The sequence below is a fragment of the Arachis hypogaea genome, chromosome 12 (assembly GCF_003086295.3).
Source record: "Arachis hypogaea cultivar Tifrunner chromosome 12, arahy.Tifrunner.gnm2.J5K5, whole genome shotgun sequence".
Lineage (NCBI taxonomy): Eukaryota > Viridiplantae > Streptophyta > Magnoliopsida > Fabales > Fabaceae > Arachis > Arachis hypogaea.
In genome coordinates, this window is record NC_092047.1 from 113,283,542 (window position 1) to 113,308,181 (window position 24,640).

Genomic DNA, 24,640 nt, shown 5'->3' on the forward strand with positions numbered 1-24,640 from the left:
TGGGACCCACCACCAGAAACCCCCACGTGTCGAAGTGCAAAAAGTGGTACCCCACACTGCCAACGACCCATAACGCGACACGTGTCCATCTAATGTTAAGCTACACACCAAGTGGGGACCACTTCGGAAAGGCCGGCTATTGAACGGTCCCAGTAGCCATTTTGGAGGGCCCCAACCGCCTTGGGTCCCTCGCCCACCCTCACATGACCACTACCTTCCATGGACCCACCACACCACAATCCTCACCTACAACACAACCCCATAGATAAGATACCAGTAAATTTTGACTCATACTTTTTCTCTTTTTCTTTTTAAAATAACATTATATAGAGATTGTTTCTAAATTATATCAAATTTTCATCATCACACCATTTTAATTGACTCTTAGAATTTTTTTTGTTCGATCAAAGACTAGAACATGGTTCTCTCAAAGTTTTGATAACGTGTTGTTTATTTGGAAGGTTAAACTCTCATATTCAAAGAGATTCCAAATGTAAAAGAAACCTCATATTTCAAGCCTTTCTATAATTATTATAACTTCATGCATGAGTAATCATAATAAATAATGTTATGTGAAAATTTTATATGATTTCATTAAGGGCATATTTTGATAAATGATAAGAAATGTGCACTCTCTTTTTTTAACTTGGGTCCAAATATTACAAACTTACCTTCTTTTTTTTTTTATCTTTAGGTTCGCCATATTATTATCATTCCCATGCAAAATTTACACTATTGATAGCATAATATTAGAAAACTGACTTACCTAACTGATTTATTTTTATTAAATAATAATTAAAAATTATACATTTTACGGTCCTAAAATTGATAGGCAATAATAATATACAAGGGGGTTAAAAAAATCGAATGGCTAAGAAAGGAAAGGGTAGTAGTAGAACTGTAGAAGACGAAACAGTAGTGGTACCCTCTCTTGCACGGTCCACGCAGCAGCACACCCCAACACACAAAGTGGGACCCCCCACTTTTCATGTTGACCCACACCCCCACGCACGTGGTCCCCGCCATTTTCAATCCCCTAACCTCACGTGCGCACGTGCTCTTCCTCTTCGCGCTCCGACCTCGCCCTTCCCTTCCCTCCCTTCCTTCCTTCCTTCCATCAATGGCGAAACAAGAAACCGTAATTCACAAAGCCTGTCTCAATGCTTTGAACTCGACTTCGACATGAACTGAAGCTCCTGCTTATCGTAAATCTCCAGTGAGAAATCCCTCAGCGTGTGCGTTGTCGTAGTTGCACTGCTCGGCGCCATAACCGTCGCTCTTGGCGGAGATTTCGACGACGGAGCAGTCGAACCGGCCGTTGAATTTGAACCGGCGTCATCACCGACGAAACAAACGCCGAAATCGGACGTGCGAATGTGAAGAATTGCGGCGCGTTGGAAGGCCCCGCCGCCGCCACGGAAGGCACGACGAAGAAAGCGTTGGACGGAATCGCCGTCCACATGGCAGGTACCGCGTTTTGCGGTAAGGCAATAGCGGTTTGCTGCGGTATTATAGCGGCCGTTACAGAGTTTGTTATGTGAGTGGCGGAGGAGGTTGTGGAGTTTGTTAGGGTGTTAGTTACGGAATTTGTTGTAACCGTCAGGCCTGCGGAGACTGAAACAGCGCTTTCGTTAACATCCACGTAGGCGCTATTGGCGGGTCTTTTGCGCTTCTTCTTGCAGGGCGGGTCTCCCGGTTCCGGGTCGGATCCTGATAGTGGTTTGGTTGTTGGGATCTTAAGTGTTCCGTTGACAGACATGGCGATGGCGGGGACGGTGCCGGTTCCGGTGGCGGCGATGATTGCCGGCTCGGCGTGCTCCAGAAGCCACCGGATGGTTTCTCCGTCGGACTTGTGGCCGAGCTCCCGGGTGAGCTGGAAGATCCGGGCCGCACACGTGGCAGGCATTCGGATTCTCCTGCCGCGTCCCTCCACCTTGGTGTGCCTGTCCTTCGTGGAGGCTCTCTTTTGAGTTGGATGGGCCTGGGCTTGGGCTTGGACTAAGGCCTTGTTCATGGATGGCATGTGCACTGCCACCGGCATGACGCGTATGGCCGATGGCGGAGACGTTGACGGCGAGGCGTCCTCGGTGTCGGGCTCCTCCTTGGGCCCCTTGGGCTCTCCAAGCGTGAGATCAATGTTTCTGGAAGGTTCGGAAGCCATAGAATTGAAATGTTGAGAAGAAAGAGAAACGTAGGAGGTGGAAAATCCCTTGAGGATAATGAGGAGGAAGGTGTTTTGTGTGAGATTTTGTTTGAGTTGGGTTTTAGAATGGAAGAGTGCAAAGTGTGTGTGTGAATATATATAGGAGCGAAAGTTGAGGTTTGAGAATGAGAATGTGGTGGTTTTGTTTGGAGAGAGAGAAGAGAAAGAGGTAATGGGGTAATTGGAGAATGGAAGATGGGGCCCGTTTTGTTGAACGGATGATTATTTTAACGTGGAAAGAAATCTACGGTGGTGATGGGTTCTTGGGCCCATGGAGATTAAGACTAGTGCACGTGATGGGTCCCATTAAATGGGGTTTGTGTGTTAAGGTGTGGAAAGTTTTGGTCAATGTTATTCACTTATTTGGCAACTACAGAGAAAATGAAGAATTTGGTGAAAAGAAGAAGAGGGTGAGAAAAGGAGGGAGAGAGGGGAAAGAGCATGGAAGGGAACTTGATAAGATTCTTGCATGATGAGTTGATGATGGATGCTATGAAGTATTTCAGGGATAAGGGGAAAAAGAACATTATTCTCTTTTCCTTGTCTAAGTTTTCTTTTTCATTTTGGATCATTTTCATCTTATACATAGCCACATAGGGGATGATCCCTTGTTTTAGAGGTTAATTAGGTCTGTGTGAGGAGTGTTGCTTGAAATTATAGATGTATACTAGTTTTTTATTTTTTTATTTTTACTAACACTTTTTTTGTGCAAGATCATGAATTATTTAATCCAAAAAATTAATTGTTAAATAGAAGTATGCTGATAATTTTATATCTAGCTAACAACATGCCAATAACAAGAAAATTCCTATATGGGAAAGTAGTATTAATATTTAATACAAGCTAAGGAAGAACTTTGCAAAAATTTTATGATAAATCCTAGAGGAATAAAATGTACCTATAAAGGCTCTAATACCTAGTTTGAACTGTCAGAACAGTTAGAGGTATTGGTTTTTGACGAATTAATTTGTGAATAATGCATTTGAAGCTTTGAACTACTGCTTTTATATGATATTTTTACATACTTTCTTTTTGTAGTATAAAACAATTTTTTATCAATTATTTTAATACTAAAAATAGAAAATATATAAGAATAATATACATAATATATATAAAAGAAAATTTTTTAAATATACAGATACACTAGTATTTTAATAATTTTTAATTATTAATTTTAATTATATATATGTTTTTATAATTAAAATCAATAATTAAAAATCACTGTCAGTGTACTGATCCACTTAAAAATTTTTCTATATATAATCAATAGATACAAGCTAAGCTTATGTGAGAGAAGCGACTAAATAAGATGTTGGACTCCTTAGATTATTAGATCCTTTGAATTTTCTTGTACAAGGGCCATGTTAAGTAATTTAACAAATGACTTTAAGACTTTAGTTTATTTTAGTAAAAATATATATATATCTATAAATTATTCCTAAGAAAAATAACCGGAAGAAAACATGAGAATCAAATTTAAAACTCAATAGTATTGGACAATATGGACAAGAATGACATACACAAAATATTTTCTAGAGCTAGCTTTTATATATATTTGCATGGAAACGATAATTTTGTAGGAGCATATATATGACTAGCTTATTTAAAGGTTTTCCACTTTAACTCTCGAATGGACACGTATGCACCCAATATATATAAAAATAATATTTTTGAAAAGGAAAGCATTGCCCATACCCACTAGTTTAAACTTTAAAGGCATGAATGCATTTAATTAATCTTATATCAAATGGGCAACTACATGAGATCTTGATGTTAAAACAAGAAAATAGCCACACTTGCCCTAAAAGATGGATAGTGTAGTGAAATATATATAAATGAAATTGTGTACAATCTAGCTCTATATGAAGAAGAAAAAATAGACTAGACTTTTTTAATATTTTATTAAAATTCAATTTGAGATATTATAATTTTTTTACATGGATATTTTTTATCTTGTCAGAAATTGAATATGAAATGATTAAATATTAGATAAATTTAATTTACATCATTTAATCATTTTGAGACTATTAATATAAAGTAAATAAATTAAATAAATAGAAAGTTGGAAGAAACAAGATAGGAACAAACAAAGAAGCCTTAACTTAAAGGCAGATATGAGAATTAAAGAAAGAAGGAAAAGACATAATGGGAACACTAAGTAAGAAATTGTATGTAGTGCTTTTTCATCAATGAAGGAAAACAAAATTATATATAACAAAAAAGATAAAGAAGACGATGACCAAGACTTGAAAAATATCCAAGTCCAAAGTCAATACAGTAAGCTTGTGTTGCATGCATTATACTTTTATAACATTCATATCTTACAATAATCATTAAAAATATATATTTAAAATCTATAGGCCAAGAGATCACTTGATTATTATTCAAGAGTAAACAAATAATGTAACATCATTTTAATAAGTGCATAAAATCACTTTACATCATTATTTAACTATCATTGCAATGCTCAATTAGAAAGTAACATTATTAATTATCATAATTATATAAAATTTGGCAAAAACAAAAAAAAGTGAGCTTGAATAATTGAGTAGGTCACGGCTCATCAACCATGCATGTTAGGATTTGAGCTCTTGAAAACGAAATTAGTCTCACATACCAAAAGGTGTGGGGGGATGATAATATATGGTAATAATAATGGCTGAAAAGTAGCATCATTTATATGAATCCAAGGCTAATCAAAAATCAATAAGTAAAGCATGTAAAAGCTCAAAATTCGGCTCATTATTTGTTAACATGAACTAAACTTTTTAATTTATTTAAATGTTAACAAATTAAGAGGCCAACATGCATCATGGTCCTACTCCATGGACTTCCTTGTAGAATCTCCACATTTACTTCAAAATTTGTTTCATAATGTAAAAGTAATGTTCAATGTTTATAAATTAAAATAAAGTAAGACTCAAAAATGAATTTAATCAAGAAGTCAACTTTTCGAAATTATTTTTTTTAATTTTAAATCTTAGATTCTAAATTTTAAATTTTAAATTAAAAAAAAATTAGTTTACAATAAAAAGTTAACCAATAATAATGAATTAAATTAAAAATTAACTTCTTATTTTTGTTCCTGTAAAATGAGTCTTGTTATATATGTATGGTGAATATACAATTTCTCTCCATCAAAATGAGTCTTGGTTTGTCTTAATTAGTGAATTCAACAAATAAATTTATTTTTGGTTTGTTCATGTTCTATATATCATTATGTATGTACGTGTATATTCATTCTTCTTGTCCATATATATATGTCATTCATCACCACTCTAAAGCCAGGGTTTGTTGGGGATACTTTTTTTTTTTTTTTAAATTCCCACTTCTACTATATTTATATAACTAGAAATATATCAGACTAACGACAAAAATGTATAACCTAATTGGAGACATATTTGTATGGACGGAATTACCTACACGCACATACTTTAAAGAATATTAGTTTTTTCTTATTTATTATTATTATTTTTTGATCTCTTCCTCCTTTGTAATTTTTTCCCCCTTTCTCTTCTGCTTCCAATATATTATTAATCCCTTTCCTGTATTGATTCTTTTGAGATTGGTGGACAATTTTTGGTTGTGCGTAAACGTGGAAACCTGGCTATTTATATTATAATTTATTGTGTTCTCTTTATTATATGTATGTCAAATTAATAATTATTTAGCCAAAAAATTTTATTTATTTATCTTTTAATTTTAGTAAAGTACGACTTTATACCTTTCTACTTTCTTAAAATGAGACTTTGAACATTATTTTACACTCTGAAGTAGTTTATCTTTATATGTATGTAAACTTTATTTATAGATAAAAAAGGTGAAGTTTTCAGTTATAAGAAAGTTAAGATAATTGTTCAATAAACTTTTTTAATTCAAGGTGTTAATGTGTTATGCACATGTGTTCATCTTAAAATATACATTTTTCTTTTTCTTTTTTTTTTTTAAAAATAAAAGAAGCCATATATAATTGGTCCGTTCGGTCAATCTATTTACACATTTAAAAAAAATATATTTTTAAAATTAGGTGAGTTTAAATTTTGGACTAAACGGATTAAACTCTAAATTAGCTGAAAAAACAATGGATTAGACAAATAATTCGTTTAATTTTTTTTGTAATTTTTAAATAAAATTAGTATTTTTCACTGACATCTTTCCTTGTTTAATCTGAAAATTAGACCCATGACACCCATCAATAAAAAATACTATTTGGTTAAAATTTTTTTGAGATAAAATAAAGTAATTTTTTGTTAAAATATTTTTTTTAAATAAATAAAATATAAACGGATCACTCTATTTAATCCGTTAGGTTAGTTATAAACGATTCAAGATTAAAAAATTATTATGGCCCATAAATAAAATAAATTTAAACAAATTATGACCGGCTCGCATATATAATTTATAGATTTAAATAGAACAAACCTAAATAAATCAAATTGATCCGTTTGACCGCTCTAATACATAGTTAAAGTTAGTGAGTGCAAAAATATGGATCGAAAACTCAATTCTTCTTTTATTATTACACTAATTCCTTCAGTATTAATATGTAGAATTATTTAAGTTATTGTTGATAGAAAAATCATTAGAGAAATTGTTTGGCCGACAAAAACAATAGACTGTCAATTGATGACTTCAGCCCTCACTATCAGTACAATGCAATGCAATGCAATATCACACAAAACATACACTAAGCTTAAGCCAATCTTATCATCAGTTACGAGATGGCATATTCTATTTTTCATGAATCACATGCTGCTTATTTATTCATTTATATATATTGTGTTGTGCTTGAGACATTTTTGCTTATCTTGTATGTGCATATTTTTTGTTATGTTTATTGGTTATAGCTTTCATTCATTCAAATCAAATGTACCTCTTATTATTTTTATTCGAAGCATGAAAAAAAAAGATATGTTACTATTTTTTATTCACATTATCCAAACTGAAATTTATTTTTACCGTGATACCTTCACTATTCTCTTCACCTACTTCCATCATGAAGAGATATTAATTTATCTTAAAATTATACAATACTTATTTTAATAAGAATAAGAAATCAACTTTTAATTAGATAATATTAACTAATTTTTTATTATAAATTTTTTTAATTCTTATTTTTAGATGATTTAGAATTTACAGTTTAAAATTTAAAATTTAAAATTTAAATTTTGAAAAAAATTGATGATATTAACAAAAAAAAAAGTTTAGCTCCCTAATAATTAAACTTTCTTTAGTAATTATGTTTCTAAATTTGTTGGACTTGACCTTATTCAAAATTTCAAACAATACTAGCAATCTAGCTAGCATAATAATTTGTACCAACTTATTGATGATAAATGAGTGGTTTCATTCTCAATTCAATATAGTGAATAATTTAATATAATTATACACAAAACTCAAATAATTTCCTTATTGGTATAAATACAAAAATAACTGCGGGACATGAAAAAAGTAATAATAAAAAATAAATAGAATCACATTATAATTATGATGATTCACTCTTTATTTATTTTGTCTTGTTGTGCATGCACCCATCACCCCATGATACAGAAAGTGATAGGGTGGCTCCACTTTCTCCTCATGCAACCTTGGGACCCCACGGGCCATCCACACCCAGTGTTTTAAAAAGGGTAAGGGCCCGATGGGCCCATCCTCTATCTTCTCCCAGTATTGGTGGGCCCAACATGCACCCAGTGCGCACGCTGAGATGCCAACTATGCTCTCTCATGGGCCACATACACATGACACGCTAACTTGTGGCCCACTTTATCTCGCCCGTGTAATGCCCTCTGGCTGCGCACCGCAACTTGGTGATCCGTACGGGCCATCCTTATGTGGGTCCAGGCCCGATCTCAAATCCAACGGTTGGTTTTCCACCAATCAATCCTGTCTGTCGCCCCACCACTTGTAGCTGTGGGTCCCACCGGGCCGGAAATATAGGGCCGTGACCATTCTGGTTTGGTTGAAGTTGGGTGGCTTTTGGCCACCTTGTAAGTGGACCACAAGCCTAATATAAAATTAATGGTGGGCCTACTAATTAATTAGGATTAGTTTTGCTTAATTAACGTCCTACAAGCTAAGCCCCACTTTGGTATCTTAAAATTGGCAAATTGCACTAATTTAGTTTTTGACTTCTCAATTGTTATAATTTAATTCTTTAAATTAAAAAAAGTACATCAATATAATTTTTTGTATATTGTCTGATACTAAGACTTAACGCCATTAGTAACGTGACTCAAACCTGGTCACCTTGAACATATTAAAATAGAAAACATTTTATCCAATCTTCTTCTTGTTATTATTCTTCTGATCGTTCTTCTTTTTTGATGTACAAAATTGCAGGACAAGAAGAGGTGGATAGAAGTAAAAGTATAATCTTTATTATTAATTTCTGTAGACAAACGTAAAAGTCTTAAACCCTTTCTCAACGTCTATGAACATCAATATATACTTCGTGAGAACCAAAAGGTAGCTATAAACACTTTTTTTCCTCCAGCAATTTTTAATTTTTTTTATCCATAAAAGAGATAATTTTTTTTTTTTGAAATTTAGTGAAAAAAGAGATGAAGTGATAAGAAAAAGAGTGTAATATTTTAGTATTGTTAAAATTTTTAAACATGTTATTTTAATATATCCAACATTATATGATTTTTGTCACATCACTAATGATGTTAAATTTCGATAACAAAAAATATATGAAGAATTATATTGTTATACTTTTTTAAATATAGAAGATCAAATTGTAATAATTGAAAAGTCAAAGACTAAATTAATACAATTTGACAATTTTAAAAATTAAAATAAAATTTAACTCACGTTTTACTTGTACATAATTATTCAATTAAATATTTAAATTTCACAATTAGCTATTTGTATAGAACTTTTTTATAGTGTCTGTATATAAAAACTAAATCCATATAGAATATACAAAAAAAAAAATTAATGTTAAGCACAAGTTACAAAATAGAGCAAAAGTTTGATAAAACTAACCATATAATTACCATATTAATTAACTAAACTGGAACTATTGTGGCACTTTGTGGGACTCAGCACTATACAGACTAGAGTCTCTCACCTATGGTTGGTCTTGGATTTGGAAGAGGGCCCCTCAGCAATGGCAAAATGGGAATTGAAGAAGCCCCATTTTCAATCAATTGGTCCCTACTTGTTTCTTAATTATTTTGACTACATTGTTTTTCCATACAACCTTCTGGATGGGGGACCTTTAATTTGCTTGTAGGTCCCAAATTACTGCACCTTATGGTGTAGGGTATACCCTCCTTCTAACTCATCTCACAAACAAGTGTTCCATTTTTCCTTCTCTAAAAGGATTTGTTTTATTATTTATTGCCCTACCAACTTTTGCATACTAGCTAATGACCTCATTTTATTTCTTACTTTTCTTTCTAAGTTGCTTATGGAAAGTTTATTTATTTTTCTTGTAACTACTCTTCAAATATTTCTATCAAAATTAATTAAGTTTGTCTAATATTTAATTAATTTTCCGTACATTTTTTGGTTCTCAAACTTAAAATCATAAAAGATATAATAAAAAAAAACATAATTCCTCATAATAAAATTCAAACATTGATAAAAAAAATAAATTATACAAATTTAACTAAACAAAATAAATGTTAATAATTTTAAATTTAATTTTCATAAATTATTAATTAATGTAAAAAAATTTTATACACACAACTAATTGTGTATTGTCATATTAATAAAAAAAAATATATTTTAAATTTATTATTTAAAAAATTATTTAACCGTATAAATAAGACTGTGTATTAAAATTAACTTTTTTCTTTTTTCATTTCCAAAACTTATATCTAAAACTTAAAAGAACATGGCTGAACCAAATAAAGTGATTAATAAGAAGAAACGTGGATGGTTTTGTTTATTATTTAGAAATGAATGATGAAAAGAACTATTCCATTGGATGAGAATGGTGTTAGAAGAGGGGGATGGAAAGTAGGGACCCTCCAAAAGAAGCTTAATTCACGATGCTTGTTTGTGAATGGTGATTGATGAGTGTATCATCAGAATTCAGAAGCCTTCAATTCTCTTATTTTTCCCACCCACTGCTTTCTTAAGTTGAATTCTCTTTTGTCTCCTTTTATTTATTCCTCTTCAATCAATGCTACTTAAATTATTACTCAATGGATAACATTTTATTTATTCATGTCAATTTATTTTAGTTTTCTTTTATTTTTTCATCTTCTCCTCTTTTAAGATTTTCACATATAATTAGTGTATGATAATAATATCAAATAGGATAGTAAACGAAGTTTTTTTTTTATTATTATTATTCCTTCTTTAATACTATAAATATCTATCTCTAATTTGGTTTGTGTATGGGATGACAATACAAATCAATTTTACCTTTTTTAATAAAAAATATTTAACCAAAACTAAAGGAAATCATTTATAAAGAATTAACTCAGCTTATTAAGAGGCAAGTAGTTAATTGAGAACCTAAATGAATAAATCTAGGCTAATATCACAATCTAAGCTTTAATCAATTTTTTGTTGGAGCAATTTTAGCCTTAAGATGCAATTTCTAACAAAATAGATTTAAAAATATTGAAATCATGTTGTAATTTTTAAAAATTTATTTTTATCTAATAAAATATACTAAAATAGTCTAGAATATAATAATATATTTTAATAATTACAATATCATTAAAAATTTTAGAATTCATTAGTGAAATTGAAGTTTTTGAGATCAAAATGATATTCCAAATTTTTAGTGATCCCAAATAGATACACTTGGCCTTAAAGCATATCAATGGTCAATATTTCCTTCCTTCAAATATATCATGTTCTAATGATTTGGTGCGTGTGGGACCCACTTTGGAATTAAGCATATATAAGACTCCGTTGGAGTGTCCACTAATACAACTCTCTCGTCAATTGATCAATTCTTATTCCTTTTTATAAAATGGCTTTTATGCATATTATATTATTTTGTTTCTGAAGTATTACATGTTAATAAAATTTAAATAAATCCCATTTCTATGAATTGTTGGTTTAAAATATACTACTGTATTATTTTTCATACAGTTAAGCATTTAACATTTTTATAATAGCTTTCACTTTTCATTTTATGTCACCATTACCTTTTTCTTCCTTTACACTTTTAGATTAATATATTTAAATATATATATATATATAAAAAAAACATATTTTCACTATACTATATGATTAATTGGTGGTAAATGGTTTGAAATTAGTATTCAAAATACTATGCCATGCCACTTTGGAAGTTGATACATGCATGAACATTGGTGAGATGAAGATTCAAAGTGCTTCATGAGTCCTCCATAATAATTTCCACATTCAAAAGGCTTGTGAATAGTTTCACACTAATGTACCAAAATATAGACATTTTGTTCAAACATTCAACACATAAGAAAATATTAAATTTCTAAATGAAAAAAAAATTATGCCAAAGCACTGTAGTATGCCTAGTGATAATGATTTAGCCTCCTAGAGTATTGTTTAACTATGAGACATCTTATTCTTATCTGTACCAACAAAAAACAGACAAAAAACTTGGGACATCTTAGTTTTGGAGGTAGCAATGGTTACTAAATTACAAAATTAATATTCCTAGTTGACCTTTAAACATACACAATCATTGCTGCCAAACTTGAATGTAAAGACATAGCTAGCCTTTACGTTTTTTCATTTTTTTTAAATAAAAGATTCAATTCTGTTAGTTCCTATAGTTTCATTAAATTTTTAAATAGGTCTCTATGCTTTTTTTTTTTTCTATCGAATTCCTATACCGTATCAAATTTTGTAATTAAGTCCCTATCATGATAAAAATACTGGAATTAACAGAATATTCCGTTAAAACAAAACGAATATGCCTAACATTTGACTAAATATTCTGTATAGTTTAATAGAATATACCGTTAATTTCAATGTTTTTGTCACGGTAGAGACTTAGTTACAAAATCTGATATGATATAAAAACTTAATTAAAAAAAAAATATAAAGACCTAATTAAAAATTCGATGAAATTATACCTTTAATAAATAACATAGAAAACATTAGTCCTATATTTAAGAAAGAAAATAAATATCCTCTATGTTCAATTACATGTTCAATTACAAGGAACCTTAATGAATAGAAACAAAGACAAGTTAAACTTTTTGGTTCTTAGATCTACACAGAGGTACTACAACACAATAAGATACCTCTTCTATGAATAATATACCTTATTTTGGGTTAAAAGTATAATTCAACATAAGAATAAATTATAATTTTAACACTAAATTTTTAGCTCTTTTAAAATCAATCCTTAAAGATCAATAATTACACCCATGATACTTAAAAGATGGTAATGTTTGATTAAACCTCTATATTGGACTACAAGTATTATTTTGTTAGTAAATTAATCAAGTAGAAATTAACATTTTGAGAGACAAAATGGTAGTTTATTCGTGTCAACACACAAAAGAATATTGATAGAAGATTTTGTAATTACTATCAAGAGGGACCTAATTAGAAAAAAAAATTGGTACAGAGACCCAATTAAAAAAAAAAGTATAGAGATTTAACTGAAAATTTTGTAAAATTATAAGAATCACCAGAATTTTATACACACAACTAATTGTGTATTGTCGTATTAATAAAAATAATTATTTTTTAAATTTATTATTTAGAAAATTATTTAAACGTATAAATCAGACTGTGTATTAAAATTAACTTTTTTTAAACTTATATCTAAAACTTAAAAGAACATGAGTGAATCAAACTTTGAGCCATTAACCTGGCTTTATACTCTGGACAGTGCCATCAGGGTGCCTTTTTATGTATATATCCATTTACTCCAATAACCTTAACATTTTGTGGTTTAGGGACAACACACCATGTATTGGATTGAGTAAGGGCTTGATATTCTTCTTGCATTGCTGTGTACCAATGAGGCTTGCTAAGGGCTACTTTAGGTGTTTTTGGTGGTTGTTCCTTATAGTCCAAGTCAGTGACAGTGGAAGTCAAGATTTTTGGTTTTGCAGAATTAATTTTGGACCTAGTTATCATTGGGTGTACATTTTCTAATTTTGAGGATTGATTGGTGGTATGTGGCGAAGATTGGTCAATAAGGAGTAAATGAGTGTTTGTGTCAGCAGGGGATTGAGTGTGTATTAGAGGAAGAGACTGAGATATTTTTGGTATTGTGGCTCTAGGAGTATTCTGATTATTATTAGTTCTTTGCACAACATTAGGGACATGAGTCCTTGTATCAGTAGTAACAAGAGAATTACAAGAATGAGTAGTATGGTTATGTAAACTATGATGATCAAATAAAGGTGCATAATCATGTATCACAGAACTAGACTCAATAGATGTAGGAATATTTTTTTTATGCAAATATGGTTTGATAAGGAAACTTGTTTTCATCAAATTGTACATGTCTTGAAATATAGATTTTACCACTAGATGATAGGCATTTATATCTTTTAAAATCTGAAGAGTACCTAATAAAAATACATTTATGAGACCTGACTTCTAGTTTGTTTTTATTGTAAGGCCTAATTCAAGGATAACATGCACAACTAAAGACTATTAGTATATAATAATCTGGTTTACTTGAAAAAAGTTCATAAGGGGATTTATTTGACAGATTCAATGATGGAAGCCTATTAATGAAGAAGGTAGCAGAAATCACAGCTTCATCCTAATATGTAAGAGGTATGGAAGTGGTGCGAAATTTATAACTCACAAACTAACCGGTAAGTGCACCGGGTCGTACCAAGCAATATCTCAGGTGAGTGAGGGTCGATCCCATGAGGATTGATAGACTAAGCAACAATGGTTAAATGATTTACTTAATTAGACAAACAGAAAAGAGCGTTTGGGTCTCAATTGCATTTGATGAGTTTGGAAAACTCTAATTTAAATTGATGATGATCAAACATTATTAACATAATTAATTACAAAATTATTAATTAGATCTTCATATTTACAATTGCTAATTTAATAATTTTGTTGGTGCAGATTTCTGTTGGGCCGAAAAGAAAAGAAAAACTGCTGCAAGCCCAAATAGAGGAGTGCTAGGGGGCCAGCAAATTTTGTGAGTTGTAGCCATCAATTAGCCATCAATAGTGTATTTAATGGTGTGAGATTTCATCTAATGGTGGAGAATCACTCATTTTCCTTTTACTGGCTAAGTGCTGGCCAGATTTTAATAAATCTGCTGGTCCCTAGACTTTCCCGCCCAAATATGAATCTTACATTCAGCATTGGTTCAAAAAATATTTAAAGAAGTGTGGCTGAATTATTCTTATCCTTGATTGGGCCAGATTGAGTTATTATTACTAGCCCATTTAAATTTTTGCTACCAAGACCAAAGCTTGGTCCGAAACCAATAATGAAAGAAAGCAAGGAATGCTTCCAACGGATCACACTTTTAAGCAAGGTTCTGAAAACCGAACCGGTCATCGAATCGCTCTAGGTACTGGTTCACTGGTTCATAGGTTCAACCGGTTCGACCGTGGTTGAACCGTAAAAACCGTTTTATAATAAAATAAAAAATAAAATATAAATAAGCACATGAAAACATAATTATAGTCTAATCTAAACTTTAAAATATCATTCAAATTAAAAGTACTACATAAACCAAATGTTATAATCTCATTCAAATACAAATTCAAAAATCAAAAGTCAACAAACAAAACAACCAATCAAACATAACATAGCAGCATCAAAATGATCCAAGTTTGTCATCAATCATCAAAAGTACTCAGACAAAATAAGCATTGGTAATGCGGTTTTCCATTTATATTTTGTAAAGCACTGTATCTCCAAGCAGGATCAGTTTTCCCCCGAACACTAGAAGTTTGTGACTGACTTTCGTTACTCGCGGGAGGAAGAGAATGTTCATTCGAAGCAGAATTATTTTCAACATTATTATTCCTAGGTAGTTCTTGGTTGATACTTTCATCCATACCTAAATATTACCAGCAATCCAACCCAATAATCTCAACTCTCAAGTTCACAACAAATGAACAAACAACATCCAAAATTCAAAGTTTAGCAGTTCATCATGTCTCAAAATCAGTGTTGACAAAATCAGAGTTCACAAAATCATGTCACACAATCATATTTCACAAAATCAGAGTTCACAAAATCATGTCACAAAATCAGAGTTCACAGTTTCATCAGATTTCACAGTTTCATCAGAGTTCACAGAGTTTACAGTATCAGATTTCATCACAGTATCAGAGACTCAGAGTCAGTTCATTATGCAACACTTATTCAGTGATTCAATCAAACAATCGTAAGTTCATAACTAAATTAAAAATTACCTGGAACTCTATTGCTTTCTCTCAGAGCTCGAAGGCACCTTGAGGCTTCAGGCTTCACCGCTTCAACGCTTCAACCGAACTCTATTGCTTTCTCTTAGAGCTCGACGGAGGTGACTGGTCGAAGTGGCCGAGTGCACGATGGAGCTGAGTGCACGACAGAGTTGACGGCGCGACGGTGCTGACTGCGCGACGAAGCTGACGGTGCGACGGACCCAACGGCGCCACGGAGCTGACGGCGCGACGATGCTGACGGTGTGACGGTGCTGAAGGCGCGACAGATTGTGATGGCGTTCAGGGCTTCAGGCGTTCTCTATGTCTCTCACTCTCTCTGACCCTTGATGAGAGTGGAGCTGAAGTGCTGAACTGTGGGTGTGGGTCTGTGGGACGCAAGTGCGAAGGGCAAAGGGAATTAGGGTTCACAAAACGCAAAACGACAGTGTTTTGCAGCACGGCTAAAAAACTGGCCGGGTCTCGGTTCGGTTCGAACGACCGGTAACCGGCCGGTTCGTCGATTCAACGCCGATTTCTTAATTTTGCGGTTTTCCTTATTGTTCGAACCGCTTTAGCGTCCGATTCATGGTTCGACCGGCCAGTTCGAACCGGTTTTTAGAACATTGCTTTTAAGTAGTGATGGATTTCAAATTCAATTAACTTGAATTAACTTGCATTGGAACCATGAGAGAGAAATTACATTTGATTTGATTGATTGCCTTAATGAGGCACGCTACTCAACAAAGGGAAGTGGGAAACTTAATTCACTCTAATTCTCTCTCTTTGTTACATTGATTATTATTCAAAATTTCTCTTTCTACTCTCTCTTCTCTTTCGGTCACTTCTGAGGAAACTATGGAAGCTATAGCAAGCTACCTGAAAGAAGAAGAAGCAAGTTACAAGACCATTGCAATGATGGCAAGAAAAAAAAATAAAAAGTATGTTGTGGCTGAGATCTTCACCAAAATAAGGTAAGATTTGGTGAAGTAAGCTCATGCTCTCCATACCAAAAATGGAAGAAGAAGATCTCGATCAGAGGAAGAAGATCTCAAAGGCATGGCTCGTCTCTGCTTTTGTCCTCACCCATCACAGAAGGTAGCTAGGGAGGCTACGTGAAGGAGGAAGCAAAAGTGGAGCAGGATGAGCTGTCATGCATCAAGAAGCATCAAGGAATAGGAGTCATTCTTGGAGTGCAAGTCAAGAGGGATGGCTCGAATTGATGAAGCTTGGTGTAAAGGGAAGACTCAGAGGTAATTGCATGTTGGTTATAGCATTCGGTTTCCTTTCCTCTCTCTCTGGCCGAACCGGTTTTGCATGAAGAAGAAGAAGTTTAGCTTGGTTCATTGGTTTCAACCGTGGAGGCTTCCCCTTTTATAAATAAGGGAGAACAGCCAGGGTTTAAAGTAAGGAGTGAGAGTGCAAGGCACAGAGTTCTCATAGCTACCTAAGCTAACAGAAGTTCTTCTCCTTCAATGTTTTCATTTTGTAATTTTTCTGTTTAATTTTGTCTGTCTTGAGTCTCATGGAAAAAAGGCAAACAGTGAGGTTTGTATGAAAAAGCCATAGAGCGGAAAAAGGCAGAGTGTGCAAAATAAAAAAAAGCCATAGATGTTCTTAGAGGTCCTTTGTACATGTGTGTTGTGTTTCATGATTCTGTGGGAATCCCCTTGCAAGTTGGGTTAGCACTTTGCAGTTGGAAGCTTGGCAGTGACCAAGTCAAGTTCAGGATTGTGGATAGATTCTAAACGTGTCCCAGATAGGAAGGGTATCTCCTAGAGAGAATTGGTGTTTGTAATCAAAGATGATTATAGTGAAATTCCATCATTGTTGTGATGGAGACTGGATGTAGGCTGCATTGCACTTAGCAGCTGAACCAGGATATATCTTGGTGTAATATTCTCTTTCTTCTACTCCATTTTTGATTCTGCTGCATAGGAGACAAAACTGAAAAATATCTCCTGGCTGGTCACGAGACAAATAAAAAAAGTCTCTTGACTAGGCACGAGACAAAAACAAGAAATATCTCCTCAAGTGTTCTAAAATACAGCAAGAGTTACTAAGCGAAAAAGGGGCTAAGATTCAACCCCCCTTCTTTTAGCCACTGATAAACCATCAGCATTAAATAGTAAATTCAGAAAATTAATAAAGCAAGCAGTAAATAGGTTGTGAAATATGTATGGAGAAACAGTTAAGGATTTAGAGATATCTATTTTCTGGATTGACTTTTCTTACTAACTATTTTAATCATGCAAGATTTAATTCATGGCAAACTATATGTGACCAAACCCTAATTCCTTAGACCTTTTTAGTCTCCTCTAAAATTCATCAACCGCCAATTCTTTGGTCACTTAATTCCAATTAGAGGGTGAAGTTCAATTCTAGTTTATATGCCACAGAAATCCTAATTACCCAAATATAAGAGGATTATATGTCACGTATCCCGTTAAGTCCAGATAATTAGAAATTTAGGAGAATATGTTTTCAAGCTGTTGTTCAAGTAAAGAGCTTTTCCAAGTTATACAAGAACTCAATTAGAACAAGGGTCATACTTCCGTTCCACCCAAATTCATAAGATAAAGAACGAAAACAATTCTTGAATTATAAATCAGTACATGAATTAAAATAGAAAAATAATAGTATCAATCCATACAATAGACAGAGCTCCTAACCTTAACAGTGGAGGTTTAGTTGCTCATGGTTCAGAGAGAAAATAAGGATTCTCTTAAACCGTGAATTGTGAATAATGTGGAATGAGGTAGAAGAGTAGAGAAGTCTCTTTTCCCTTTTATATCTAATCCTAATAAATTTTAAATCTATTTTCTAAAAATAAAATAATATCTTTTCCTATTTTAAAATAAAATACAAATTTAATCAAAATTAATTAAACTATGCGTGCAACCTTTGAAAGAAGATTGGGGACCACTGTTATTATCAGGATCCACGCTGAACTTGGAAATTTTCAAGTTCAGCGTGGAAGAGGCCGTATTACTTCCATGCTTTTCTTTTGAATCCACGCTGAACTTGGAAATTTCCAAGTTCAACGTGGGATAGTACATGGATTTTCTTTAGTGCGTGAATTCCACGCTGAACTTGGAAAATCCCAAGTTCAGCGTGGACAAGGTCGAACTTGACTGGATGGAAGGTTAGTGCTCCACGTTGAACTTGAAAAATTCCAAGTTCAGCGTGGAGTGGACAGCATCAATTCTTCATTTTTTCCATTCTCTAGCCTTGGCTTAAACTTTGCGAAATTCGTCCAAAATGCCACCTGAAATAAACAGAATTGCACACGACTCAAAGTAGCATCATAGTAGCTAAAATATATTAAATCTTGATTAAACTTAGCAATTCAAGTGCAAATTCACTAGGAAAAGATAGAAAAGATGCTCACGCATCACAATACCAAACTTGAGTTGTTGCTTGTCCTCAAGCAACCAAAATAAGTGCATGATTAAGATGTAAATTTGCATGAGAAGTGATAATTTAGTCATTCTCGAGTCTATTCTTAAAATGGGGTTTATTCATTGTAACTTTGAATAGTTTTGGCATCTCACTTTCCTTTGAATCAGAAGAATGTCAGTGTCATTCGGAATTAGAATCCGGATCATATTATGAATTCTCTGATCTTTATACTCCAGTTTAATCCTTGAACACTGCAAAATTTACTTTAATTCTCTTTTCTTTGGTGCTTTGCACCTTGAGTCTAGCCGTGACTTTAAATGTTTTGTCTCAAGTTTTACTTGACACAGAAACACCACAAGCACTTGACTGGGAAACTCTTTCTAAGTTCTGATTGCTCTTTCAGTTTCTCCCAGACAATGGTGCTCAAAGCTTTTTGCATACTCTGCTAAATGTATTTGGTCACAACTCTAAATATTCTGTCTCAAAGGTTACTTGAAACAAGAATACCACAAGCATATAACTAGGAAAACAACTCTTTGAGCTTTTTATTATTTCAGACTCCCTAGTCATTGATGCTCAGAGTCTTGGACCTTGCTTTTATGCTTATTTTGTTTCAAGGATTAAATTTTTGTTTATTTCAGAGAAGTCATAATAATTCTCTAAATCCCTATTCCTCATACATCAACATCCCTTAATTCAATTTCAAATATGCGCTGTTTATGTCATTCATTCAGAGTTACAAATAACACCACCACAATTAAGTAAATATGACTAATCTTAGATATAAACTCACTCTTTTCATGCATTACATCACTTTTTTTCTTTTCTTTTAATTTTCAAGCTCAGTGAGCAATACATGAAACACTCTTTTTTTTTTATCATAAAAAGAAATCAAATAACAAAATAGACAGTAAATTAAACTAGAACCTAGGAATTGAAATAATATCTGATCATGTAATAACTAAAACAAAACAACAGAAAACCGAAACCTAATATAGTAAGAATGGGAAGGAATATAGAATGAAAGGAACTCAACCACCTCAGTTATCCTAGTGGCCGTTTCATTCTTCAGGCTGTGCTCCTCCGTGAAGATGATTTGCCTCCCTTTGGCGGTGTCATTAAAATAAACAGAAAATTCACAAGCGAAACGACAACACCAAACTTAAGAGTTTGCTTGTCCTCAAGCAAAGAAAAACTGAAAGCAGGAAGAAACAGAATAAGACATACGGAGGAGTAAAAATAAATATTATGATAAAAGATGAATAAAATGATAAAAAAATAAAAGAGGTTAAAATAATATATATATATATCATTTTTTTATTTTATTTTTATATAGTTATTTATTTATTTATATATATATATATATATATAAGGGGGAGGGGGATAATGGATATATACGTGTATATAAAAGAGGGGGGGGGGGGGGGAGATAGTAATAGAATTATATATATGTGTGTGTGTCACATAATGGGGGGATATATATAAGGGAAGGGGGGAGTGGAAAGTTGTATGGGATCAGGAGGGGAGGAATAGGTAATTGAAGTGTGGATTGCAGAGTGGAAAGCTGTATGGGATCAGGAGGGGAGGAATAGGTAATTGAAGTGTGGATTGCATGCTCCACGCTGAATTTGGTGGATACCATGTTCAGCGCTAACGCTCTCTTTTTCTCTTTTTTTTTTTTTAATCCCACGCTGAACTTGAGGTATTTTAAGTTTAGCATGGGCTTTGGCCGTTTTATTCTTCTTTACGTCGTTCTCCACGCTAAATTTGGAATTTAACCAAAATTACACAACTTACATCGTATGCTACGTTGAACTTAGAATTTCAGCGTGGACTTGGCAGAGGTTTTCTTTCAAATTACACGCACATGCCACGCTGAACTTAGAAAATTTCAAGTTCAGTGTGGAACTGGCAGACTCAACTTTTTTTAGGGTGTTCCAAAATTTTTCTAAGTGTTCGATTCCTGTTTTAAAATTTATGCATGATCAAAACATAAGTAAAACAAAGGAAAACAGTAAAAACTCAATAAAAATCAAACAAATAATATAATCAACGCAACGGAAAAATAACTAAGGATACGAAATCTCCTGACAAGCGCTTCTTTACCGTCACTAGCTTGACGGTCAGCTCCTCTAAGAAGGAGGATTATAGGGGCTTAGCTCTTCACCCCTCACTGTGAGCTTCTTTCCTGTGTCTCCATAAAGTATTTCAATATGCTCCAGAAAGAGAATTCTATTTATTGTATAAATTCACACTGGATTGCTAGTCAACACCACTTTCATTCCTGGGGAGAAGTCTTCAGTGAAAATCTTTTTGTTTCTCCATCTCCTGGGTACTTTCTTCTTTTTGGGAACCTCCGCCTTGGTGGATGATGCATTCCCGACACCAAACTTAGGTTTGATGTCAAGAGAAATTTTATTAGTTATCACCAAAGAAGGTTTGAGCTGCAATTTCTGTTATGTATCATCAGGGGGTTCTTGAAGATTTGGATCAATAAGCTCAGTCTGCATGCACCTCTCTTTTTCACCTGCTGAATGTATATCTTTGAAGACATGAAAGACTAGTTGCTCATTATGCACTCTAAGCACTAATTCACCTTCTTCCACATCAATCAGAGCTCTTCCAGTGGCTAGGAATGGTCTTCCTAGAATTATAGAGGCATTCTCATCCTCCCCTGTGTCTAAAATCACAAAATCTGCCGGGAGGAAGAACTTACCCACTTTGACCAAGACATTTTCCACTAATCCATATGCAGGCTTTATAGATTTATCTGCCATTTGTAATGCTATCCTTGTTGGTTGTGCCTCTTGGATTTGCAACTTCTTCATCACAGACAAGGACATTAGATTGATGCTTGCTCTCAGATCACATAACGCTTTCTCAAAGGTTGTGCTCCCAATGGTACATGGAATTTGAAACCTTCCTGGATCTAGCATCTTCCTTAGTAAGTTATTCTGAATTATGGCACTACATTCTTTAGTCAAGACCACTGTCTCATCCCCCTTTAAAGGCTTCTTCTTTGACAACAACTCCTTCATGAATTTGACATAGAGAGGCATTTGCTTTAAAACCTCCAAAACCTCAACAAAAGGAATATTGATTTGCAACTTTCTGAAGACTTCCAAGAACTTTGAAAACTGCTTGTCCTTGGTCTCTTTTTGAAGTCTCTGAGGATATGGCATTTTAGGCTTGTATTCAGGAGCCTTTGGCAATGTAGGATAGGTGTCAAGAGAGTCTGGGAATGGGTTGTCTGCACGCTTTGGAAGGACGTGCTCTACTTCTTCCTTCTTCTCTTCTGGAGCTTCTTTTTCAACTGGCTCTTCATTAACTTGTGCTTCCGTACTTGCCACTTGTCCACTTATCCACTTATCAAAGTGATAGCCTTGCATTCCTCTCTTGGATTTGGAATGGTGTTACCAGGAAGGCTATTAGTGGTCCTCTAATCAATTTCATTAACTTTTGTGGCTAATTGACCCATCTGAATCTCCAAATTCTTGATTGATGCTCTGGTTTCCTGTCTAAAACTTTCCAGTATTGCTTTCAAATCATTGTTCTGCTGGGGCTGAGAAGTTGCTTGCTGAGATGACTGAAACTGGTGGTTATTGTGATTGTTCTATTGGAAGCCACCCTGAGAATTATTGTTGAAATTCTGAGGTCTCTGAGGTTGGTCCCTCTACCCAAAATTTGGGTGATTTCTCCATCCCTGATTGTATGTCTTAGAATATGGACCATTATTGGGATTTCTAGGACCACTCCCCATGTAGTTGACCTGTTCAGAAGAGGATTGAGCATAATCATAATTCTCATTTTGTATAAAATTACTTGTCATGTCATAAGGGACCTCTTGAGGTAAATTTTGGGTGTTGATAGCTGAGACTTGCATGCCACCTATCTGCTGAGTAAGTAGATTTATTTGCTGAGACATAAGCTTGTTCTGAGCAAGAATAGCATTAAGAGCTTCTACTTCTATAACACCCTTCTTCTGAGGAGCCTCCGAGTTCACAGGATTCCTATTAGATGAGTATAAATATTGGTTGCTAGCAACCAACTCAATAAGTTCAATAGTTTCTTTCGGTGTCTTCTTCATGTGCAATGAACCACCTGTAGAATTATCTAAGCACATCTTGGATATTTCACCCAAACCTTCATAAAAGATATCTAGTTGGGTCCATTTGGAGAACATGTCCGGAGGGTATTGCCTAGTCAGTAGCTTGTATCTCTCCCAAGCTTCATAAAGAGTTTCACCATCCTTCTACTTGAAGGTCTAAACCTCCACCCTAAGCTTAGTCAGCTTCTTTGGTGGGAAAAATTTAGTAAGAAACCCAGTAACAACCTTATCCCAAGTATCCAAACTTCCATGGGTTGGGAATCTAGCCATAGCTTTGCTCTATCCCTCAGAGCAAATGGGAAGAGCATGAGTTTGTACACTTCAGGGTTCACTCCATTTGTCTTCACAGTATCACAAATCTGCAGAAAATTAGAAATAAATTGATTTGGGTCTTCTTGGGGAAGACCATGATACTGACAGTTTTGTTGCACCAGGGTGACCAATTGTGGTTTCAACTCAAAGTTGTTTGCAGTTATAGGAGGTACCACAATGCTTTTTCCATAAAGATCTGCAATAGGAGCAGTGTAAGAGCCTAGCACTCTCCTAGGTTGTTCATTCCCATTCGGATTTGTCATATTGGCATTAACAACATTATTATGATCCATAGTAGACTCTGCAGCCGTGTACAGTCTTGCTTGTTGTAAACGCCACCTAAAAGTCTTTTTAGGTTCAGGATCAAAGTCTAAAAGAGGTTCTTTATCCCTGTTCCTGTGCATGAACAGACATAAAACAAGAAATGATGGAACTCTCTACGTTAGAGTGCAGAGAATTTCCAGTGAGGTAACATGTGTAAAGAGATAAAAATATTGAATAAAATAAACACTAAAATTTAAAAATTATTACTAAAATTAAGACTAAAAATTTTTGAAATTATTAGGTAAATTAAATAAGAAAAATTAAAATAAGACTAATTAGGAACACCAAACTTAATTTTAGAAATTAAGAAAAATATTAATACTATTTATTTATTTATTTATTTATATTTATTTTTTTTGTTTTGTTAAAACTAAATAATAAAAGGGAAAAAAAGAAAGAAAACGAAACAGGGGAGGGGTTTATGAACGAAGAGGAAGTAAATAAAATAAAATAAAAATAAAAATTAATAATATTAAAAAAATAATAAAAGGAAAAATATCTAATCTAAGCAATCAAACAACTATTAGTTGTTAATCACTATTAATCTCCGGCAACGACGCCAAAAACTTGGTGTGGAATTTATAACCCACAAACTAACCGGCAAGTGCACCGGGTCGTACCAAGCAATACCTCAGGTGAGTGAGGGTCGATCCCACGAGGATTGATGGACTAAGCAACAATGGTTAAGGGTGTGTTTGGGAAACTCGTTGGAAGAGAAGAAGCACGTTTAGACTTCTTGAAAGCTTCAACTTTTGGTTTGGCAAAATTTTTTTTCATGGACGCATAAGTGATTTTGCTACCAAAACCAACGTTTACAAGAAGCAACTATTTTTAGCTTCTGCGTTTTCCTAACGAGCTTTTAGCCATAAATACTAACAATTTATTTATCTTTTACCAACTTTATCCTTCATGTATGTTATTATATTATTTATAAAATTCTTGTTATTTCTATTTATATGAGCTCTATTTTTTATTATTTATTAT

At 33.4% G+C, this 24,640-nt stretch overlaps 1 pseudogene; it reads right to left on the reverse strand.

Annotated features, from left to right (window-relative positions):
* Positions 1 to 762: 762 nt before the first annotated feature.
* On the reverse strand, positions 763 to 2,323 carry LOC112728380 (transcription factor TCP9-like; annotated as a pseudogene).
* Between the last annotated feature and the right edge of the window lie 22,317 nt (positions 2,324 to 24,640).